Genomic DNA, 23,040 nt, shown 5'->3' with positions numbered 1-23,040 from the left:
TCTTTTTTTTTTTCTTTCTCCTTTTTTCGTTTTTTTTTCGCTTCCTCTTTTTTTTTGTATTCACTGCTTTTTCTTGCTTCAAGAATCATTTTATGATTTTTCAGATCCTCAGTAAATGTCTCCTTTTCATCATTCTTTCAAGAGCCAACAATTTTAACATTCATGAACCACAATTCAAATACATATGCACTGTTCAAGCATACATTTAGAAAACAAAAGTATTGTCACACATCAAAAAATTTAGCTAGTTTTAAGGAAATTCGAAATCATGTACTTCTTGTTCTTTGTGATTAAAACATTTTCATTTAAGAATGTGATGGATTCATAGGACATTCATAACTTTAAGGCATAGACATAAGATACTAATGATCATAAGACGCAAACATGGACAAAATAAGCATAAATTTTCGAAAAACAGAAAAATGAAGAACAAGGAGATAAAGAACGGGTCCACCTTAGTGATGGCGGCTTGTTCTTCCTCTTGAAGGTCTTATGGAGTGCTTGAGCTCCTCAATGTCTCTTCCTTGCCTTTGTTGCTCCTCTCTCATGATTCTTTGATCTTCTCTAATTTCATGGAGGAGGATGGAATGTTCTTGGTGCTCCACCCTTAGTTGTCCCATGTTGGAACTCAATTCTCCTAGGGAGGTGTTGATTTGCTCCCAATAGTTTTGTGGAGGAAAGTGCATCCCTTGAGGTATCTCAGGGATTTCATGATGAGGGGTCTCTTGTTTGCTCCATCCTTTTCTTAGTGATGGGATTGTCCTCATCAATGAGGATTCTCCTTCTATGTAACTCCTACTGATAACAGAGGTGACAATGAGATGAGAAAAGGCTAACCTTGCCAAGGTAGAGGACTTGTCCGCCACCTTATAGAGTTCTTGGGCTATAACCTCATGAACTTCCACTTCCTCTCCAATCATGATGCTATGAATCATGATGGCCCGGTCTAGAGTAACTTCCAACCGGTTGCTAGTGGGGATGATTGAGCGTTGGATAAACTCCAACCATCCTCTAGCCACGGGCTTGAGGTCATGCCTTCTTAATTGAACCGGCTTCCCTCTTGAATCTCTCTTCCATTGGGCGCCCTCTTCACAAATGTCAGTGAGGACTTGGTCCAACCTTTGATCAAAGTTGACCCTTCTTGTGTAAGGATGTTCATCTCCTTGCATCATGGGCAAGTTGAATGCCAACCTCACATTTTCCGGACTAAAATCTAAGTATTTCCCCCGAACCATTGTAAGCCAATTCTTTGGGTTCGGGTTCACACTTTGATCATGGCTCTTGGTGATCCATGCATTGGCATAGAACTCTTGAACCATTAAGATTCCGACTTGTTGAATGGGTTGGTGAGAACTTCCCAACCTCTTCTTCGAATCTCATGTCGGATCTCCGGATATTTACTCTTTTTGAGTTTGAAAGGGACCTCGGGGATCACCTTCTTCAAGGCCACTACTTCATAGAAGTGGTCTTGATGCACCCTTGAGATGAATCTCTCCATCTCCCATGACTCGGAGGTGGAAGCTTTTGCCTTCCCTTTCCTCTTTCTAGAGGTTTTCCGGCCTTGGATGCCATAAATGGTTATGGAAAAACAAAAAGCAACGCTTTTACCACACCAAACTTAAAGGTTTGCTCGTCCTCGAGCAAAAAAGAAAGAATAGAGTAGAAGAAGAAGAAAATGGAGGAGATGGAGGAGGCTATGTGGTTCGGCCAAAGGGGAAGAAGTAGTGTTTAGGGTGTGTGAAAATGAAGGAGTGAAGATGGTTTATATAGGGGTGAGGGGAGGGGTAGGGTTCGGCCATTATAGGTGGGTTTGGGAGGGAAAGTGGTTTGAATTTTGAATGGTGAGGTAGGTGGGGTTTTATGAAGGATGGATGTGAGTGGTGAAGAAAAAGATGGGATTTGATAGGTGAAGGGTTTTTGGGGAAGAGGTATTGAGATGATTGGTGAATGGGTGAAGAGGAAAGAGGGTGGTGGGGTTGGTGGGGATCCTGTGGGGTCCACAGATCCTGAGGTGTCAAGGAAAAGTCATCCCTGCACCAAATGGCATGCAAAAATGCGTTTTGAGCCAATTCTGGCATTAAACGCCGGGCTGGTGCCCATTTCTGGCGTTTAACGCCAAGGCTTGCCCATATCTGGCGTTTAACGCCAGTCTGGTGCCCCTTTCTGGCGTTAAATGCCCAGAATGGTGCCAGACTGGGCGTTAAACGCCCATCTGCTAGCCTTGCTGGCGTTTAAACGCCAGTAGGTTCTTCCTCCAGGGTGTGCTGTTTTTCTTCCTGTTTTTCATTCTGTTTTTGCTTTTTCAATTGATTTTGTAACTTCTCATGATCATCAACCTACAGAAAACATAAAATAACAAAGGAAAAATAGATAAATATAACATGGGTTGCCTCCCAACAAGCGCTTCTTTAATGTCAGTAGCTTGACATAGGGCTCTCATGGAGCCTCACAGATACTCAGAGCAATGTTGGAACCTCCCAACACCAAACTTAGAGTTTGAATGTGGGGGTTCAACACCAAACTTAGAGTTTGGTTGTGGCCTCCCAACACCAAACTTAGAGTTTGACTGTGGGGGCTCTGTTTGACTCTACTTTGAGAGAAGCTCTTCATGCTTCCTCTCCATGGTGACAGAGGGATATCCTTGAGCCTTAAACACAAAGGATCCTTCATTCACTTGAATGATCAATTCTCCTCTGTCAACATCAATCACAGCCTTTGCTGTGGCTAGGAAGGGTCTGCCAAGGATGATGGATTCATCCATGCACTTCCCAGTCTCTAGGACTATGAAATCAGCAGGGATGTAATGGTCTTCAATCTTTACCAAAACATCCTCTACAAGTCCATAAGCTTGTTTTCTTGAATTGTCTGCCATCTCTAGTGAGATTCTTGCAGCTTGTACCTCAAAGATCCCTAGTTTCTCCATTATAGAGAGAGGCATGAGGTTTACACTTGACCCTAGGTCACACAGAGCCTTCTTGAAGGTCATGGTGCCTATGGTGCAAGGTATTGAAAACTTCCCAGGATCTTGTCTCTTTTGAGGTAATTTCTGCCTAGACAAGTCGTCCAGTTCTTTGGTGAGCAAAGGGGGTTCATCCTCCCAAGTCTCATTACCAAACAACTTGTCATTTAGCTTCATGATTTCTCCAAGGTATTTAGCCACTTGCTCTTCAGTGACATACTCATCCTCTTCAGAGGAAGAATACTCATCAGAGCTCATGAATGGCAGAAGTAAGTCCAGTGGAATCTCTATGGTCTCATTTTGAGCCTCAGATTCCCATGGTTCCTCATTAGGGAACTTGATGAGCGGATAATTTGTATGCTTTTTGGCATTGTTTTTAGTATGTTTTTAGTATCTTTTAGTTAGTTTTTAGTATATTTTTATTAGTTTTTAATTAAAATTCACTTTTCTGGACTTTACTATGAGTTTGTGTGTTTTTCTGTGATTTCAGGTATTTTCTGACTGAAATTGAGGGTCCTGAGCAAAAAATCTGATCCAGAGACTGAAAAAGGACTGCAGATGCTGTTGGATTCTGACCTCCCTGCACTCGAAGTGGATTTTCTGGAGCTACAGAAGCCCAATTGGCGCGCTCTCAACGGCATTGGAAAGTAGACATCCTGGGCTTTCCAGCAAATATAATAGTCCATACTTTGTCCAAGATTTGATGGCCCAAACCCGCGTAGCAATCCGGCCTCAGAAATTCCAGCGTTAAACGCCGGAACTGGATTAAAAGTTGGAGTTAAACGCCCAAACTGGCATGAGAACTGGCGTTTAACTCCAGAAAACGTCTCTACACATAAAAGCTTCAATGCTCAGCCCAAGCACACACCAAGTGGGCCCGGAAGTGGATTTTTCTGTCATTTACTCATTTCTGTAAACCTTAGGATACTAGTTTACTACTTATAGGACCTTTTGACATTGTAATCAAAACCTTATGACCTCATAACATTTTGTACACGTTTCTTCCACAGTATGAGCCTCTAAACCCCATGGTTGGGGTGAGGAGCTCTGCTGTGTCTTGATGGATTAATGCAATTACTACTATTTCTTATTCAATCATGCTTGCTTCCGTTCTAAGATAATACTTGCTCCTAATCCGGATGAATGTGATGATCCGTGACAATCATCATCATTCTCAACCATGAACACGTGCCTGACAAGCACCTCTGTTCTATCTTAGATTGAGTAGTTATCTCTTGGGTTCTTTAATCGGAATCTTCGTGGTATAGGCAGGACCTGATGGCAGCATTCAAGAGAATCCGGAAGGTCTAAACCTTGTCTGTGGTATTCTGAGTAGGATTCAATGATTGAATGACTGTGATGTGCTTCAAACCTGTAACCTACTGGGCGTTAGTGACAGACGCAAAAGAGTGATTCTATTCCGGTAGGGGAGGGAACCAAACCGGTGATTGGCGGCACTGTGACAGAGTGCTTTGCATTAGCTTTCACTGCGCGGATGGGAGGTAGCTGCTGACAACAGTGAGACCCTACACGAGCTTGCCATGGAAGGAGACATGCGTGTTTGATGAAGAAGACAGTAGGAAAGCAGAGATTCAGAAGATGGAGCATCTCCAAACCTCAACCCATTCTCCATTACTGCAGTACAAGTAACCATTACATGTTCTTTAGCTTTTTACAATCAATCCTGATAATTTCTGATATCCTGACTAAGATTTACAAAATAACCATAGCTTGCTTCAAGCCGACAATCTCCGTGGGATCGACCCTTGCTCACGCAAGGTATTACTTGGACGACTCAGTGCACTTGCTGGTTAGTTGTGCGGGATTGCAAAAGTGTTATTGCAATTTCGTGCACCAAGTTTTTGGCGCCGTTGCCGGGGATTGTTCGAGTTTGGACAACTGACGGTTTATTTTGTTGCTTAGATTAGGATTTTTTTTTTATTTTTGTTGGTTTAGAGTCTTTTTAGTTGAGTCTATTTCATATTCTAAGTTTGGTGTCAATTGCATGCGTTTGTTTTTCTTTTAAAATTTTCGTTCTTGCATGTTCTTAGCCCTTTTTGATTCATAAAAGTTCTAAGTTTGGTGTCCTCTTTGTGTTTTTCCTTTAAAATTTTCGAAAAAAATTAGTGTTTGATTTTCTAAAATTTTAAGTTTGGTGTCTTTTTGTGTTTTTCTCTTTCCTCTTTTTAAGAATCAAATCTTTTTCAAAAAATTTTTCAATCATATCTTCTTAATTGCTGTTTTCAAAATCTTTTTCTTTACTAATTGATTCAGTTCCCAATTTGCTTTGATCTTATTCTATTCTTAATTTTCGAATTTTATTTTATTTTCCTTTGTTTTATTTTATTTTATTTTAATTTTTCGGTTATTTCAAAAAAAAAAATAATAATAATAAAAAAATAAACAAAATTCATCTTTGCAATTATTCTCATTTCCCTTTTGTCTATTATGGACTTAAGTGGAATTAATCAGTCCAGAAGGACTCTGGGGTCCTATGCCACCCCAGTACAGCTGCATATGGGAGTAGCATCTGTGTACCTCCCATCAAAGCAAGCAGCTTTGAGCTAAACCCTCAACTCATTATCATAGTGCAGCAAATTGCCAGTATTCCGGTCTTCCAGAGGAAGAACCTACTGAGTTTCTGGCACAGTTCTTACAATTGCTGACACAATACATGATAAAGAGGTAGATCAGGATGTCTACAGACTGTTACTGTTTCCATTTGCTGTAAAAGATCAAGCAAAAAGGTGGTTAAATAACCAACCTACAGCAAGCATAAAGACATGGAAACAGTTATCAGAAAAATTCCTGAATCATTTTTACCCTCCAAAAAGGATGACACAGCTAAGGCTGGACATCCAAGGCTTTAAACAAGAGGATAATGAATCCCTTTATGATGCCTGGGAGAGGTATAGAGGTATGCTAAGAAAATGTCCCTCTGAAATGTTTTCAGAGTGGGTACAGTTAGACATTTTCTACTATGGGCTCACAGAAAAAGCTCAGATGTCTTTAGACCACTCAGCTGGTGGATCTATACACATGAGGAAGACAATTGAAGAAGCTCAAGAGCTTATAGACATTGTTGCTAGAAACCAATACTTATATTCTAGCAAGGAATTCGTTCCACAAGAAGAGGTCATGGCAGTAGTCACTGATCCTGATCCTCAAGAACAGATGAATGAGCTTAATCAACAACTACTCCTGATGACTGAACAGTTAGCAGAATTTAAAGAAATGTTCCATGATACTAAGGCTGCTAACAAGAGCATAGAACTGCAGTTGAATCAAGCAAAACAGCAAATATCTAAACAAATAACAGAAGAATGTCAAGCAGTTCAACTGAGGAGTGGGAAAACACTGAATGCCACTGCTCAAAAGAGCAAGAAGTCAATTAAGGAACAGTTGACAGAGGATGACCAAGCCACTGTTCAAAATCCCTCTGAGGACAGTAAGAGCCCAGAGAGGAATATTATTGGCGTTCAAACGCCAGAAAGGGGAGGAAAATTGGCGTTAAACGCCCATTCCTTGCCCAATATTGGCGTTCAAACGCCAGAACAGGGAGGAAAGCTGGCGTTAAACGCCCATTCCCTGCCCAGTTCTGGCGTTCAAACGCCAGAAAAGGGGGAGAAGTTGGCGTTTAACGCCCAAACTTCATCCACTCCTGGCGTTCAAACGCCCCAGGAGAATCAGACACCTGAGAGTGCTGACAGTAATCCCTCTAACAAGGCTTCTTCAACCACTTCTGTAAGGAATAAACCTGCAGCATCTAAGGTTGAAGAATATCAAGCCAAGATGCCTTATCCTCAGAAACTCCGCAAAGCGGAACAGGATAAGCAATTTGCCCGCTTTGCAGACTATTTAAGGACTCTTGAAATAAAGATTCCTTTTGCAGAGGCACTTGAGCAAATACCCTCTTATGCTAAGTTCATGAAAGAGATCTTAAGTCATAAGAAGGATTGGAGAGAAACTGAAAAAGTATTTCTCACTGAAGAATGCAGTGCAGTCATTCTAAAAAGCTTACCAGAAAAGCTTCAAGATCCTGGAAGCTTTCTGATACCATGCACATTGGAAGGCACTTACACCAAGGTAGCCTTATGTGATCTTGGAGCAAGTATTAACTTAATACCTGCATCCACTATCAGAAAGCTTGGGTTGATTGGAGAAGTCAAACCAACCAGGATATGCCTCCAACTTGCTGATGGCTCCATTAAACACCCATCAGGCATAATAGAGGACATGATTGTCAAGGTTGGGCCATTTGCCTTTCCAACTGACTTTGTGGTGCTGGAAATGGAGGAGCACAAAAGTGCAACTCTCATTCTAGGAAGACCTTTCCTAGCAACTGGACGAACTCTCATTGATGTACAAAAGGGGGAAGTAACCTTGAGAGTCAATGAGGATGAGTTCAAGTTGAATGTTGTAAAAGCTATGCAGCATCCAGACACACCAGAGGACTGCATGGGCGCTGACATTATTGACTCTCTGGTAGAAGAGATCAATATGGCTGAAAGCCTAGAATCAGAGCTTGAGGACGTCTTCAAAGATGCTCCAACTGATCAGGAAGAGCCAGAAGAGGCAAAGGAATTTTCGAAAATTCCTCAGGAGGAAGATAAGCCTCCTAAGCCTGAACTCAAGCCATTACCACCATCCCTGAAATATGCATTTCTGGGAGAGGGTGATACTTTTCCAGTGATTATAAGCTCTGCTTTAAATTCACAGGAAGAGGAAGCACTGATTAAAGTGCTAAGGACACACAAGACAGCTCTTGGGTGGTCCATAAGTGATCTCAAGGGCATTAGCCCAGCCAGATGCATGCACAAGATCCTGTTGGAGGATAATGCCAAACCAGTGGTTCAACCACAGAGGAGGCTAAATCCTGCCATGAAGGAGGTGGTGCAGAAAGAGGTCACTAAATTACTGGAGGCTGGGATTATTTATCCTATTTCTGATAGCCCCTGGGTGAGCCCTGTCCAAGTTGTTCCCAAAAAGGGAGGCATGACAGTGGTTCATAATGAAAAAAATGAACTGGTTCCTACAAGGACAGTCACAGGGTGGCGCATGTGTATTGACTACAGAAGGCTCAATACAGCCACCAGAAAGGATCATTTTCCTTTACCATTCATAGACCAAATGCTAGAAAGACTAGCTGGCCATGATTATTACTGCTTTTTGGATGGCTATTCAGGCTACAACCAAATTGCAGTAGACCCTCAGGACCAAGAGAAGACAGCATTCACCTGCCCTTCAGGCGTGTTTGCCTATAGGAGAATGCCTTTTGGTCTGTGCAATGCACCTGCAACCTTTCAGAGGTGCATGCTCTCTATCTTCTCAGATATGGTAGAGAAATTTCTGGAAGTCTTCATGGATGACTTTTCAGTATATGGAGACTCATTTAGCTCCTGTCTTAACCACCTATCACTTGTCCTGAAAAGATGCCAAGAGACCAACCTGGTTTTAAACTGGGAGAAATGTCACTTTATGGTGACTGAAGGAATTGTCCTTGGGCACAAAATTTCAAGCAGGGGAATAGAGGTGGATAAGGCAAAGGTGGAAGTAATTGAAAAATTACCACCACCTGCCAATGTTAAGGCAATCAGAAGCTTTCTGGGGCATGCAGGATTCTACAGAAGGTTTATCAAGGATTTTTCGAAAATTGCTAAACCTCTGAGTAACCTGCTAGCTGCTGACACACCATTTGTGTTTGACACACAGTGTTTGCAGGCATTTGAGACCCTGAAAGCTAAGCTGGTCACAGCACCAGTCATCTCTGCACCAGATTGGGCATTACCATTTGAATTAATGTGTGATGCCAGTGATCATGCCATTGGTGCAGTGTTGGGACAGAGGCATAACAAACTTCTGCATGTCATTTATTATGCCAGCCGTGTTCTAAATGATGCACAGAAGAATTACACAACCACAGAAAAAGAATTACTTGCAGTGGTCTATGCCATTGACAAGTTTAGATCCTACTTAGTGGGATCAAAGGTGATTGTGTACACTGACCATGCTGCTCTTAAATACTTACTCACAAAGCAGGATTCAAAACCCAGGCTTATCAGATGGGTGTTACTTCTGCAAGAGTTTGATATAGAAATAAGAGACAGAAAAGGGACAGAGAACCAAGTAGCTGATCATCTGTCCAGAATAGAGCCAGTAGCTGGGGCGTCCCTCCCTTCTACTGAGATCTCTGAGACTTTCCCAGATGAGCAACTCTTTGCCATCCAGGAAGCTCCATGGTTTGCAGACATTGCAAATTATAAAGCTGTGAGGTTCATACCCAAGGAGTACAGTCATGTGCAAAGAAAGAAACTAATTTCAGATGCCAAGTACTACCTTTGGGATGAACCATATCTCTTTAAGAGATGTGCTGACGGAGTGATCCGCAGGTGTATACCCAGAGAAGAAGCACAAAGGATCCTATGGCACTGCCATGGATCACAGTATGGGGGACACTTTGGAAGTGAGCGAACAGCCACTAAAGTTCTCCAGTGCGGCTTCTACTGGCCTACTCTCTATAAAGATTCCCGAGAGTTTGTGCGTAACTGTGACAGTTGCCAAAGAGCTGGTAACCTGCCTCACGGATATGCCATGCCTCAACAAGGGATATTAGAGATAGAGCTGTTTGATGTATGGGGAATTGACTTCATGGGGCCATTCCCACCATCATACTCAAACACTTACATTCTGGTGGCAGTGGACTATGTATCTAAGTGGGTAGAAGCAATTGCTACACCCACTAATGATACCAAAACCGTGCTGAAATTCCTCCAGAAAAACATTTTCAGCAGGTTTGGCGTCCCTAGAGTACTAATCAGTGATGGGGGTACTCATTTCTGCAATAAACAGCTATACTCTGCTATGGTTAGATATGGAATCAGCCATAAAGTGGCAACTCCGTATCATCCACAGACAAATGGGCAAGCTGAAGTCTCTAACAGAGAGCTAAAAAGAATCCTGGAACGGACTGTGATGTCCCGAAGAAAGGATTGGGCAAAGAGCTTGGATGATGCTCTGTGGGCATACAGAACAGCATTCAAGACTCCTATAGGCACCTCTCCATACCAATTGGTGTATGGAAAGGCCTGCCATTTGCCTGTGGAACTGGAACATAAAGCTTACTGGGCAACCAGATTCCTAAACATGGATGCACAGTTAGCTGGTGAGAAAAGACTGCTCCAGCTAAATGAGCTAGAGGAGTTCAGACTCAATGCCTTTGAAAATGCTAAGATCTATAAGGAAAAGGCAAAGAAGTGGCATGACAAGAGATTGTCAACCAGAGTCTTTGAACCAGGACAAAAAGTTCTGCTCTTCAACTCTAGGCTCAGACTGTTTCCAGGAAAACTCAAATCCCGGTGGAGGGGTCCATATGTGATTACAAAAGTGTCACCATATGGGTATGTTGAGCTTCAGGATATTGATTCTGACAGTAAGTTCATTGTTAATGGACAGAGGATCAAACACTATCTTGAAGGAAATTTTGAGCAGGAATGCTCAAAACTGAGACTTGAGTGATTCTCAGTGAAAGTCCAGCTAAAGACAGTAAAGAAGCGCTTGCTGGGAGGCAACCCAGTCATTAGGAAGTTGTACGATTAGTTCTTACAGAGGCAAGTATCAAAAATGAAGGAATTCACAGAGTTACAGAAGGATTCAGCTCAAAAAGCAGAGAAAATGAGCTTACTGGCGAAAAAACGCCAGTAAGGGGCATTTTGGGCGTTAAACGCCAGAATGGGCACCATTCTGGGCGTTTAACGCCAGTAATGGTACCATTCTGGGCGTTAAACGCCAGAATGGGCACCATTCTGGGCGTTTAACGCCAGGTGTGCAGCATCACTGGGCGTTCAGAAAAACGCCCAGTGAGGAAGGTTTTCTGGCGTTTAACGCCAGCCAGGGTACCTGGCTGGGCGTTAAACGCCCAAAAGGGGCAACAAATGGGCGTTAAACGCCAGAATGGGTGCCATTCTGGGCGTTTAACGCCAGCTTGGTGGGGGGACCACATTTTTGTTTTCAACTCAGATTTTTTCAAACTTTCCTTTTCTCACCCATGCTTTTCTACAAAATCACACTTCAATCATTCATTATACACTTTCAAATCTTCAAAAATCAAAACAATCTTTTCAAATCTATTTCAAAATAATCCCAATTCTTCTTCAAAAACTCACCCTTTTCTCAAAAATCTTTCATATCTTTTCAAATTTCCTTTCAAATCTCTCTTTTGTTTTCGAAATTCTCCTCCCCCCCACTCTATAAATGAACGTTCCTCACCCCTCCTTCCTCACACCATTCGAATTTTCTCTCCCTCTCTCTCTCTCTCTTCTCTTATTTCTTTTCTTTTTGCTTGAGGACAAGCAAAACCTCTAAGTTTGGTGTGCTTTTCCGTGATCACTAAGCCAAGATTCATCAATATCATGGCTCCCAAGGGAAAACAAACCAACTCAAGAGGAAGGAAAGAGACCAATCCAAAGAATCTTTGGAATGAAGAGAAGTTCTTAACCAAAGAACATGAGGACCATTATCACAAAATAATGGGACTGAGGTCAGTGATCCCGGAAGTTAAATTTGATCTGAAAGAAGATGAATATCCGGAGATCCAAGAGCAAATTCGAAACAGAGGTTGGGAAGTTCTGACCAATCCTGAGACAAAGGTTGGAAGGAACATGGTTCAGGAGTTCTACTCAAATCTGTGGCTCACAGATAAGCAAAGAATGACTGGAACCGCTTTTCCTACCCACAGAACTATGGTCAGAGGGAAAGTTATGTACTTCCATCTGGACAAAATAAGAGAAATCTTCAATTTACCTCAACTACAAGATGATCCTGATTCCTTCAATAGGAGGATGGTGAGAGTAGATAAGGGGTTGGATCAAGTTCTAGAGGACATATGCCTCCCTGGAACTAAGTGGATAACCAATTCTAAGGGTGTCCCAAACCAACTCAAGAGGGGAGACCTCAAACCAATTGCAAGAGGTTGGCTAGACTTTATCGGGCGTTCCATATTGCCCACTAGCAACCGTTCTGAGGTCACCATCAAGAGAGCAGTGATGATTCACTGTATTATACTTGGAAAAGCAGTGGAGGTGCATCATGTGATTGCTTGTGAGATCTACACAATTGCAAACAAGAATTCCACTGAAGCCAAGCTGGCTTACCCAAGCTTGATCTCCTTGCTCTGTAAAGAGGCTGGGGTAAAGATGGGAGTAGATGAGTTCATACCCATTGAACACCCAATCACCAAGAAGTCAATGGAAGGACAAGTGCAAGACAACTCCATCAAAAGGAGGGCGCGTGAGTTCCTCCCTGAATTCCCTGAAATTGGCTACTGGGCCAGCCTAGAAGCATCCATCAACAAGCTGCAAGAGACTATGGAGCAACTGAAGGAAGAACAGCAGAATCAGAACTGCATGATCTGCAAATTGCTGAAGGAACAAGAGAAGCAGGGGCGTGATATCAAGGAACTGAAACGCCAAAAGCTCTCCTCTCAAGCTGGGGGAGCATCCACTTCTCAAAATCAAGGTTGTTGAGTCCTAACTCTGTGAAACCTCTATCATTAGAGGCCTCTGTTTTTCGTTTTTATTATTATCCTTTTTCCTTTATTTTTAGTCTCATCTTACATCTATATTTGAGTCTTGTTCTTAATTAATAAAATTAATAAAGTTTATGCCTTAAAGCTATGAATGTCCTATGAATCCATCACCTCTCTTAAAAGAAAAATGCTTTAATCACAAAAGAACAAGAAGTACAGGATTCCGAAATTTATCTCTGAAACTAGTTGAATTAGTTTGATGTGGTGGCAATACTTTTTGTTTTCTGAATGAATGCTTGAACAGTGCATATGTCTTTTGAATTTGTTGTTTTAAGAATGTTAAAATTGTTGGCTCTTGAAAGAATGAGGAGAAAGAGAACTGTTATTGAGGATCTGAAAAATCATCAAATTGATTCTTGAAGCAAGAAAAGCAGTGGAAAAAAAAAAAAAAAATTTTCGAAAAAAAAAGGGAAAGAAAAAGAAAAAGAAAAGAAAAGAAAAAAAAAAGAGAAGGAAATAGAGTTGTGATCCAAAGCAACAAGAGTGTGCTTAAGAACCCTGGACACCTCTAATTGGGGACTTTAGCAAAGCTGAGTCACAATCTAAAAAGGTTCACCCAATTATGTGTCTGTGGCATGTATGTATCCGGTGGTAATACTGGAAGACAGAGTGCTTTGGGCCACAGCCAAGACTCATACACTGGCTATGTTCAAGAATCAATGTACTTCACTAAGAGAATCAATAACACTATCTGAGTTCTGAGTTCTTATAGATGCCAATCATTCTGAACTTCAAAGGATAGAGTGAGATGCCAAAACTGTTCGGAGGCAAAAAGCTACTAGTCCCGCTCATCTAATTGGAGCTATGTTTCTTTGATATTTTGGAGTCTATAGTATATTCTCTTCTTTTTATCCTATTTTGATTTTCAGTTGCTTGGGGACAAGCAACAATTTAAGTTTGGTGTTGTGATGAGCGGATAATTTGTATGCTTTTTGGCATTGTTTTTAGTATGTTTTTAGTATCTTTTAGTTAGTTTTTAGTATATTTTTATTAGTTTTAATTAAAATTCACTTTTCTGGACTTTACTATGAGTTTGTGTGTTTTTCTGTGATTTCAGGTATTTTCTGACTGAAATTGAGGGTCCTGAGCAAAAATCTGATCCAGAGACTGAAAAGGACTGCAGATGCTGTTGGATTCTGACCTCCCTGCACTCGAAGTGGATTTTCTGGAGCTACAGAAGCCCAATTGGCGCGCTCTCAACGGCATTGGAAAGTAGACATCCTGGGCTTTCCAGCAATATATAATAGTCCATACTTTGTCCAAGATTTGATGGCCCAAACCCGCGTAGCAATCCGGCCTCAGAAATTCCAGCGTTAAACGCCGGAACTGGATTAAAAGTTGGAGTTAAACGCCCAAACTGGCATGAGAACTGGCGTTTAACTCCAGAAAACGTCTCTACACATAAAAGCTTCAATGCTCAGCCCAAGCACACACCAAGTGGGCCCGGAAGTGGATTTTTCTGTCATTTACTCATTTCTGTAAACCTTAGGATACTAGTTTACTACTTATAGGACCTTTTGACATTGTAATCAAAACCTTATGACCTCATAACATTTTGTACACGTTTCTTCCACAGTATGAGCCTCTAAACCCCATGGTTGGGGGTGAGGAGCTCTGCTGTGTCTTGATGGATTAATGCAATTACTACTATTTCTTATTCAATCATGCTTGCTTCCGTTCTAAGATAATACTTGCTCCTAATCCGGATGAATGTGATGATCCGTGACAATCATCATCATTCTCAACCATGAACACGTGCCTGACAAGCACCTCTGTTCTATCTTAGATTGAGTAGTTATCTCTTGGGTTCTTTAATCGGAATCTTCGTGGTATAGGCAGGACCTGATGGCAGCATTCAAGAGAATCCGGAAGGTCTAAACCTTGTCTGTGGTATTCTGAGTAGGATTCAATGATTGAATGACTGTGATGTGCTTCAAACCTGTAACCTACTGGGCGTTAGTGACAGACGCAAAAGAGTGATTCTATTCCGGTAGGGGAGGGAACCAAACCGGTGATTGGCGGCACTGTGACAGAGTGCTTTGCATTAGCTTTCACTGCGCGGATGGGAGGTAGCTGCTGACAACAGTGAGACCCTACACGAGCTTGCCATGGAAGGAGACATGCGTGTTTGATGAAGAAGACAGTAGGAAAGCAGAGATTCAGAAGATGGAGCATCTCCAAACCTCAACCCATTCTCCATTACTGCAGTACAAGTAACCATTACATGTTCTTTAGCTTTTTACAATCAATCCTGATAATTTCTGATATCCTGACTAAGATTTACAAAATAACCATAGCTTGCTTCAAGCCGACAATCTCCGTGGGATCGACCCTTGCTCACGCAAGGTATTACTTGGACGACTCAGTGCACTTGCTGGTTAGTTGTGCGGGATTGCAAAAGTGTTATTGCAATTTCGTGCACCAGAACTCATTGGAGGTCAGTGCACGCCCATTGAGGTCTTCTTCAGTGGCGTTCACTGCCTCTTCCTCCTCTCCAAATTCGGCCATGTTGATGGCCTTGCACTCTCCTTTTGGATTTTCTTCTGTATTGCTTGGAAGAGTACTAGGAGGGAGTTCAGTAATTTTCTTGCTCAGCTGTCCCACTTGTGCCTCCAAATTCCTAATGGAGGACCTTGTTTCAGTCATGAAACTTTGAGTGGTTTTGATTAGATCAGAGACCATGGTTGCTAAGTCAGAGTGGCTCTGCTTAGAATTCTCTGTCTGTTGCTGAGAAGATGATGGAAAAGGCTTGCCATTGCTAAACCTGTTTCTTCCACCATTATTGTTATTGAAACCTTGTTGAGGTCTCTCTTGATCCTTCCATGATAAATTTGGATGATTTCTCCATGAAGAATTATAGGCGTTTCCATAGGGTTCTCCCATGTAATTCATCTCTTCCATTGAAGGGTTCTCAGGATCATAAGCTTCTTCTTCAGATGAAGCATCCTTAGTACTGTTTGGTGCATTTTGCATTCCAGACAGACTTTGAGAAATCAAGTTGACTTGCTGAGTCAATATCTTGTTCTGAGCAAATATGGCATTCAGAGTATCAATCTCAAGAACTCCTTTCTTCTGATTTGTCCCATTGTTCACAGGATTCCTTTCAGAAGTGTACATGAATTGGTTATTTGCAACCATTTCAATTAGTTCTTGAGCTTCTGTAGGCGTTTTCTTCAGATGAAGAGATCCTCCAGCAGAGCTATCCAATGACATCTTGGACAGTTCAGAGAGACCATCATAGAAAATACCTATGATGCTCCATTCAGAAAGCATGTCAGAAGGACATTTTCTGATCAATTGTTTGTATCTTTCCCAAGCTTCATAGAGGGATTCTCCTTCCTTCTGTCTGAAGGTTTGGACTTCCACTCTAAGCTTACTCAATTTTTGAGGTGGAAAGAACTTTGCCAAGAAGGCATTGACTAGCTTTTCCCAAGAGTTCAGGCTGTCTTTAGGTTGTAAGTCCAACCATATCCTAGCTCTGTCTCTTACAGCAAAAGGAAATAGCATAAGTCTGTAGACCTCAGGGTCAACCCCATTAGTCTTGACAGTGTCACAGATTTGCAAGAATTCAGCCAAAAACTGATGAGGATCTTCCAATGGAAGTCCATGGAACTTGCAATTCTGTTGCATTAGAGAAACTAATTGAGGCTTAAGCTCAAAGTTGTTTGCTCCAATGGCAGGGATAGAGATGCTTCTCCCATAGAAGTCGGGAGTAGGTGCAGTAAAGTCACCCAGCACCTTCCTTGCATTGTTGGCATTGTTGTTGTTTTCGGCTGCCATGGTTTCTTCTTCTTTGAAGATTTCTGTTAGGTCCTCTACAGAGAGTTGTGCCTTAGCTTCTCTTAGCTTTCGCTTCAAGGTCCTTTCAGGTTCAGGGTCAGCCTCAACAAGAATGCCTTTGTCTTTGTTCCTGCTCATATGAAAGAGAAGAGAACAAGAAAATGTGGAATCCTCTATGTCACAGTATAGAGATTCCTTGAGGTGTCAGAGGAACAGAAAAATAGAAGAAAGGGGTAGAAGAATTCGAACTTAGTGATATAGAGTTCGAATTGTGCATTGAGGAGGAGTGGTACTCCATAAATAGAAGGATGTGAAAAGAGGGGAAGAATTTTTTCGAAAATTAAGTAAAAGATTTTGAAAAACATTTTGAAAAACTTTAATTGATTTTCGAAAACCAAGAGTGGGAAAGAAATCAAGTAATTTTATTGAAAAAGATTTTGAAATTAGAATTTAAAAAGATATGATTGAAAACTGTTTTGAAAAAGATGTGATTAAAAAGATATGATTGAAAAGTTATGGTTTAAAAAAGATATGATTGAAAAGATATGATTTGAAAAAGATTTGATTTTGAAAAACTTTGAAAACTTGGAAAAAAATTGATTTGAAAACAAAATCTTCCCTCTTGTGCCATCCTGGCGTTAAACGCCCAGAATGGTGCACATTCTGGCGTTTAACGCCCAATGCACTACCTTTTTGGGTGTTAAACGCCCTAGCACTACCTTTTTGGGCGTTAAACGCCCAGCCAGGCACCCTGGCTGGCGTTTAAACGCCAGTCTGTCCTTCTTCACTGGGCGTTTTGAACGCCCAGCTTTTTCTGTGTAATTCCTCTGCTGCATGTTCTGAATCTTCAGTTCCCTGTACTATTGACTTGAAAATAGAACCAAGATCAAATAAACAATGCATGCAAGACACCAAACTTAAAATAAGACACTAGACTCAACAAGAAACATAAAATCTTTTTTGGTTTTTATGATTTTATAAATTTTTTTGTGCTTTTTCGAAAATTATATGAAAATAGAAAATGAAGGTTTCAGAATTCTTAATTTGAATTCCAGGAATCATTGCAATGCTAGTCTAAAACTCCGGTCAAGGAATTAGACATGGCTTCACAGCCAGCCAAGCTTTCAAAGAAAGCTTCGGTCCAAAACACTAGACATGGCCAATGGCCAGCCAAGCCTCAGCAGATCATTGCTCCAATAGCAAGTTTGATAGAAATCAACAAGCTCTTGTGATGATAAGTTGAAACCTCGGTCCAATAAGATTAGACATGGCTTCTCAGCCAGCCAGATTTCAACAGATCATCATGAAACTCTAGAATTCATTTTTAAAGAAATTCTGAAAAAAAATTACCTAATCTAAGCAACAAGATGAACCGTCAGTTGTCCATACACGAAACAATCCCCGGCAACGGCGCCAAAAACTTGGTGCACGAAATTGTGATCATCAATGGCGCCATCAACATGGTACGCTCATTGCAATCTCAACTCTTTATCACAACTTCGCACAACTAACCAGCAAGTGTACTGGGTCGTCCAAGTAATAAACCTTACGCGAGTAAGGGTCGATCCCACAGAGATTGTTGGTATGAAGCAAGCTATGGTCACCTTGTAAATCTCAGTCAGGCAGACGCAAATGGGTATAGATGATGAATAAAACATAAAGATAAAGATAGAGATACTTATGCAATTCATTGGTGAGAACTTCAGATAAGCGAATGGAGATGCTTTGTCCCTTCCGTCTCTCTGCTTTCCTACTGTCTTCATCCAATCCTTCTTACTCCTTTCCATGGCAAGCTGTATGCAAGGGTTTCACCGTTGTCAGTGGCTACCTCCCATCCTCTCAGTGGAAATGTTCAACGCACCCTGTCACGGCACGGCTATCCAGCTGTCGGTTCTCGATCATGTCGGAATAGAATCCAGTGATTCTTTTGCGTCTGTCACTAACGCCCCACAATCGCGAGTTTGAAGCTCGTCACAGTCATTCAATCATTGAATCCTACTCAGAATACTACAGACAAGGTTTAGACCTTCCGGATTCTCTTGAATGCCGCCATCAATTCTAGCTTATACCACGAAGATTCCGGTTAAAGAACCCAAGAGATAAACATTAGAGTCTTGTTTGCTTGTAGAACAGAGTGGTTGTCAGTCACTTGTTCATAAGTGAGAATAATGATGAGCGTCACATAATCATCACATTCATCAAGTTCTTGAGTGCGAATGAATATCTTGGAATAAGAACAAGCTGAATTGAATAGAAGAACAATAGTAATTGCATTAATACTCGAGGTACAGCAAAGCTCCACACCTTAATCTATGGTGTGTAGAAACTCCACCGTTGAAAATACATAAGAACAAAAGTGATCATTGGCTTCGGTCCCAGAGAGGGAACCAGAAAAACCAAGATGAAAATACGATAGTAAAAGGTCATACTTATAGGGAACTAGTAGCTTAAGAATTACAAAGATGAGTAAATGACATAAAAATCCACTTCCGGGCCCACTTGGTGTGTGCTTGGGCTGAGCATTGAAGCATTTTCGTGTAGAGACTCTTCTTGGAGTTAAACCCCAGCTTTTGTGCCAGTTTGGGCGTTTAACTCCCACTTTGGTGCCAGTTCCGGCGTTTAACGCTGGGAATTCTGAAGGTGACTTTGAACGCCGGTTTGGGCCATTAAATCTTGGGCAAAGTATGGACTATCATATATTGCTGGAAAGCCCAGGATGTCTACTTTCCAACGCCGTTGAGAGCGCGCCAATTGGGCTTCTGTAGCTCCAAAAAATCCACTTCGAGTGCAGGGAGGTCAGAATCCAACAGCATCTGCAGTCCTTTTCAGTCTCTGTATCAGATTTTTGCTCAGGTCCCTCAATTTCAGCCAGAAAATACCTGAAATCACAGAAAAACACACAAACTCATAGTAAAGTCCAGAAAAGTGAATTTTAACTAAAAACTAATAAAAATATACTAAAAACTAACTAAATCCTTCTGAAAACATACTAAAAACAATGCCAAAAAGCGTATAAATTATCCGCTCATCAGTATGCTTTCAATTTTTTTTGATATGATTGAAAAGTTTATTGAGGTATTTATGGATGACTTTTCTATTTTTGGTAATTCTTTTGAATCCTGCCTTAAACATTTATCTCTTGTCTTAAAACGGTGTCAAGAATCAAACCTTGTTTTAAATTGGGAAAAATGCCATTTTATGGTTACAGAAGGTATTGTTCTTGGATACCGGATTTCAAGTAAAGGAATTAAGGTTGATAGAGCAAAAGTAGAGGTAATTGAAAAATTACCACCACCAACTAATGTTAAGGCAATAAGGAGTTTCTTGGGTCATGCAGGATTTTATAGACGATTTATAAAGGATTTTTCTAAAATTGCAAAACCTCTAAGCAACCTTTTGGTTATTGCTGATGTCCCTTTTGTCTTTGATTCTGAGTGTCTGCATGCTTTTGAAACTCTGAAAGCTAACCTTACCTCTGCCCCCATTATAGCTCTCCCTGATTGGGATCTACCATTTGAATTAATGTGTGATGCTAGTGATTTTGCTATAGGAGCTGTTTTAGGACAGATGCATGGTAAGCTTGTACATGTCATTTACTATGCTAGTCGTATGTTAAATGATGCCCAAAAGATTTACACAACTACAGAAAAGGAATTATTAGCTGTTGTATACGCTGTTGATAAGTTTAGGTCCTATCTACTTGGTTCTAAGGTTATTATTCATACTAATCATGCTGCTTTGAAGTACCTTCTAACCAAACATGATTCTAAACCAAGATTAATCAGATGGGTGTTACTCCTCCAGGAGTTTGATATTGAGATAAAAGACAGGAAAGGGTCAGAAAATCAAGTAGCTGACCATCTTTCCATAATTGAGCCTGAAGCAGGAGAACAACCACCCACAGCTGTGACTGAGACGTTTCCGGATGAACAATTGTTCCTCATTCAGCAGGCACCATGGTTTGCAGACATTGCAAATTACAAAGCCATGAATTTTATCCCAAGGAAGTACAGTAGGCAACAAGTAAAGAAGCTATTGACTGATGCAAAATACTACATTTGGGAAGAACCATACCTTTTTAAAAGGTGCTCAGATGGAATAATCCGGAGATGTGTCCCAGATGAGAAAAAGCAGCAGATTCTTTGGCACTGTCATGGGCCTGATTATGGAGGCCACTTTGGTGGTGAGAGGACAGCTACAAAAGTCCTTCAGAGCGGGTTTTACTGGCCGACTCTCTTCAGGGACTCAAGAGCATTTGTAAAGCATTGTAGCAGATGTGAAAAAGCTGCAAATCTCCCTGCCAACCATGAAATGCCACAGCAGGGACTTCTTGAGGTTGAGTTATTTGATGTGTGGGGTATTGATTTCATGGGACCTTTTCCACCCTCACATTCAAACAACTATATCCTAGTGGCAGTGGACTATGTGTCCAAATGAGTGGAAGCTTTGGCTTTGCCCACCAATGATGCCAAGGTGGTAATGAGCTTTCTTCAGAGGTATATCTTTAGCCGGTTTGGCGTCCCAAGGACACTCATTAGTGATGGAGGAAGTCACTTCTGTAACAGACAGCTAGACTCTCTTCTGCATAGATATGGAGTCCGTCACAAAGTGGCAACCCCCTATCACCCTCAGACAAGTGGACAGGTTGAAGTTTCAAACAGGGAGCATAAGGGGATTCTGGAGAAGACCGTCAGTGTTTCAAGAAAGGACTGGTCTAGGAAGCTTGATGATGCTCTCTGGGCATACCGGACAGCATACAAGACTCCAATTGGTATGTCCCCATATCAGTTAGTCTATGGCAAAGCCTGTCACTTGCCAGTTGAGCTGGAGCACAAGGCTTATTGGGCAATTAGGTATCTGAATCTTGATTCAGAAGCAGCAGAAATTAAGCGGATGCTTCAGTTAAATAAGCTTGATGAATTCAGATATTCAGCTTATGAGAATGCCAAGCTCTATAAGGAGAGAACCAAGCTACTGCATGATAAGAAGATTTCCATCAGAGTCTTTGAGCCAGGACAAAGAGTGCTTCTGTATAATTCAAGGCTCAAATTCTTTCTGGGGAAGCTGAAATCCCGGTGGTCAGGACCGTTTGTGGTTACCAGAGCCTCACCATATGGTCATGTGGAAATACAGGAAGAAAATTCTGTCAGGAAATTTACGGTGAATGGCCAGAGGTTGAAGCACTATCTTGGAGGCGAGATTGACCGCCAGAGGTCTACTCATCTGCTGAACTAGCAGAACTGACCGTCAAGCTAGTGACGTTAAAGAAGCGCTTGTCGGGAGGCAACCCGATAATTTCGTATCCTTCACTATTTTTCGTAGTAGTTTTTCTTAGTTATTTTATTTTTATTGAGTTCTTACTAATTTTCTGATCATGCAGCTATATTCTCCCAGGAACCGAACACCTCAAGCTAAAAAAAATAAAAAAATAAAAAATAAAAAAATAAAAAATAATGCCACACGACGCGACCGCATCAGCGACGCGTCCGCGTTGCAAGGAGAGGGGAGAAAATAAAAACGAACAGAGAGTCACGCTGGAGCGTGGCTGGAGGCGTGCCAGTGGCACAAATCGCCCCACGCGACCGCATCGCCGACGCGTCCGCGTCATGTGGGAATATTAGCCTCCCACGCGATCGCGTGACCCACGCGGCCACGTGCCCTGGTTTTCGACGTAAAAAGGGTGCACAACCAAATATTGTGCTGGAGTGGTGTTGGCTTGGTGCTAGACGCATAATCCCCATCATGCGAACGCGTCGCCGACGCGTCCGCGTCATTCCCTTCTGAAGCCACTCACGTGATCACATGTTCCACGCGATCGCGTCACCCCTAAATTGGCAAATATTTAAATTTTAACAGAGAGCTGTGCAGGCGCGAGGCTGCACTCGCGCCTGAAGTATAACATGGGTCACGCGACTGCGTGAACTAACTAAAACGCAATCATGCGAACGCGTGCCCCACGCGTTCGCGTAGCTTGCGCCACACTAGTTCACCGCCCAGTTTTCTTTCTCTCTCGCTCTCTCCCAATCCTATTTCTCTCTTATTCTTTTATCCTTTTATTTTTTTCCTCATAATATTTATCTCTTTCTATTTTCAGTTCTTATTTTCTTGAGGACAAGCAAACCTTTAAGTTTGGTGTTGACGCTTCGCTTAAAGCTTTTCTGTTTATTCCTATGGCACCAAAAGGGAGGCGAATCAACTTCACGGAGGAGCACAACCTGAAGAATAAAGTGACCGCTAGGATAACTAAGGTGGTTGAGTTCCTTTCATTTTTATTCCTCCCCTCTTTTTTCTATGTTATGTTCTGGCTTTCTGCTATTTTGCTTTGTTTGTTGCATGATCTTTTATTAGTTAGAATTCTAGGACTAGTTTTTTTTATTTCTTTAATGCTGAAAAGATGTTTCATATACCACTCACTGAACTTGAATCTAAAAAGAAAAGAAAAAGAAGTGATGTATTTCATGAGAAATTGAGTTTAATTCTAAGAATAGTCTTATTTACTTAAATGTGGTGGTATTTTCTGTGATTTTTGAATGCATGATATGAACAGTGTATATTTGAATTTGAATCAAGGGATGCTGATGTATAAGGAATAGGAATTTAGAGAATTATTATGCCTTCTCTGAAATAAATAAAATTTAATCCTTGAAGCAAAAGAAACAGCGAAAAAAATAAAAAATAAAAACAAGGTCCAAGGCTCTGAGCATCAATGACTAGGGAG

General features: G+C 41.5%; 1 non-coding gene across 1 annotated transcript; it reads left to right on the top strand.

Annotated features, from left to right (window-relative positions):
- Positions 1-15,809: 15,809 nt before the first annotated feature.
- On the top strand, positions 15,810-15,917 carry LOC130958649 (small nucleolar RNA R71). Its single transcript, XR_009077761.1, has one exon. It is a non-coding gene; the product is annotated as a small nucleolar RNA R71 (small nucleolar RNA).
- Positions 15,918-23,040: the final 7,123 nt, after the last annotated feature.

The sequence above is a fragment of the Arachis stenosperma genome, chromosome 10, assembly GCF_014773155.1.
Source record: "Arachis stenosperma cultivar V10309 chromosome 10, arast.V10309.gnm1.PFL2, whole genome shotgun sequence".
Taxonomy (NCBI): Eukaryota; Viridiplantae; Streptophyta; class Magnoliopsida; order Fabales; family Fabaceae; genus Arachis; species Arachis stenosperma.
This window is presented reverse-complemented; position numbering and strand designations above follow the sequence as displayed.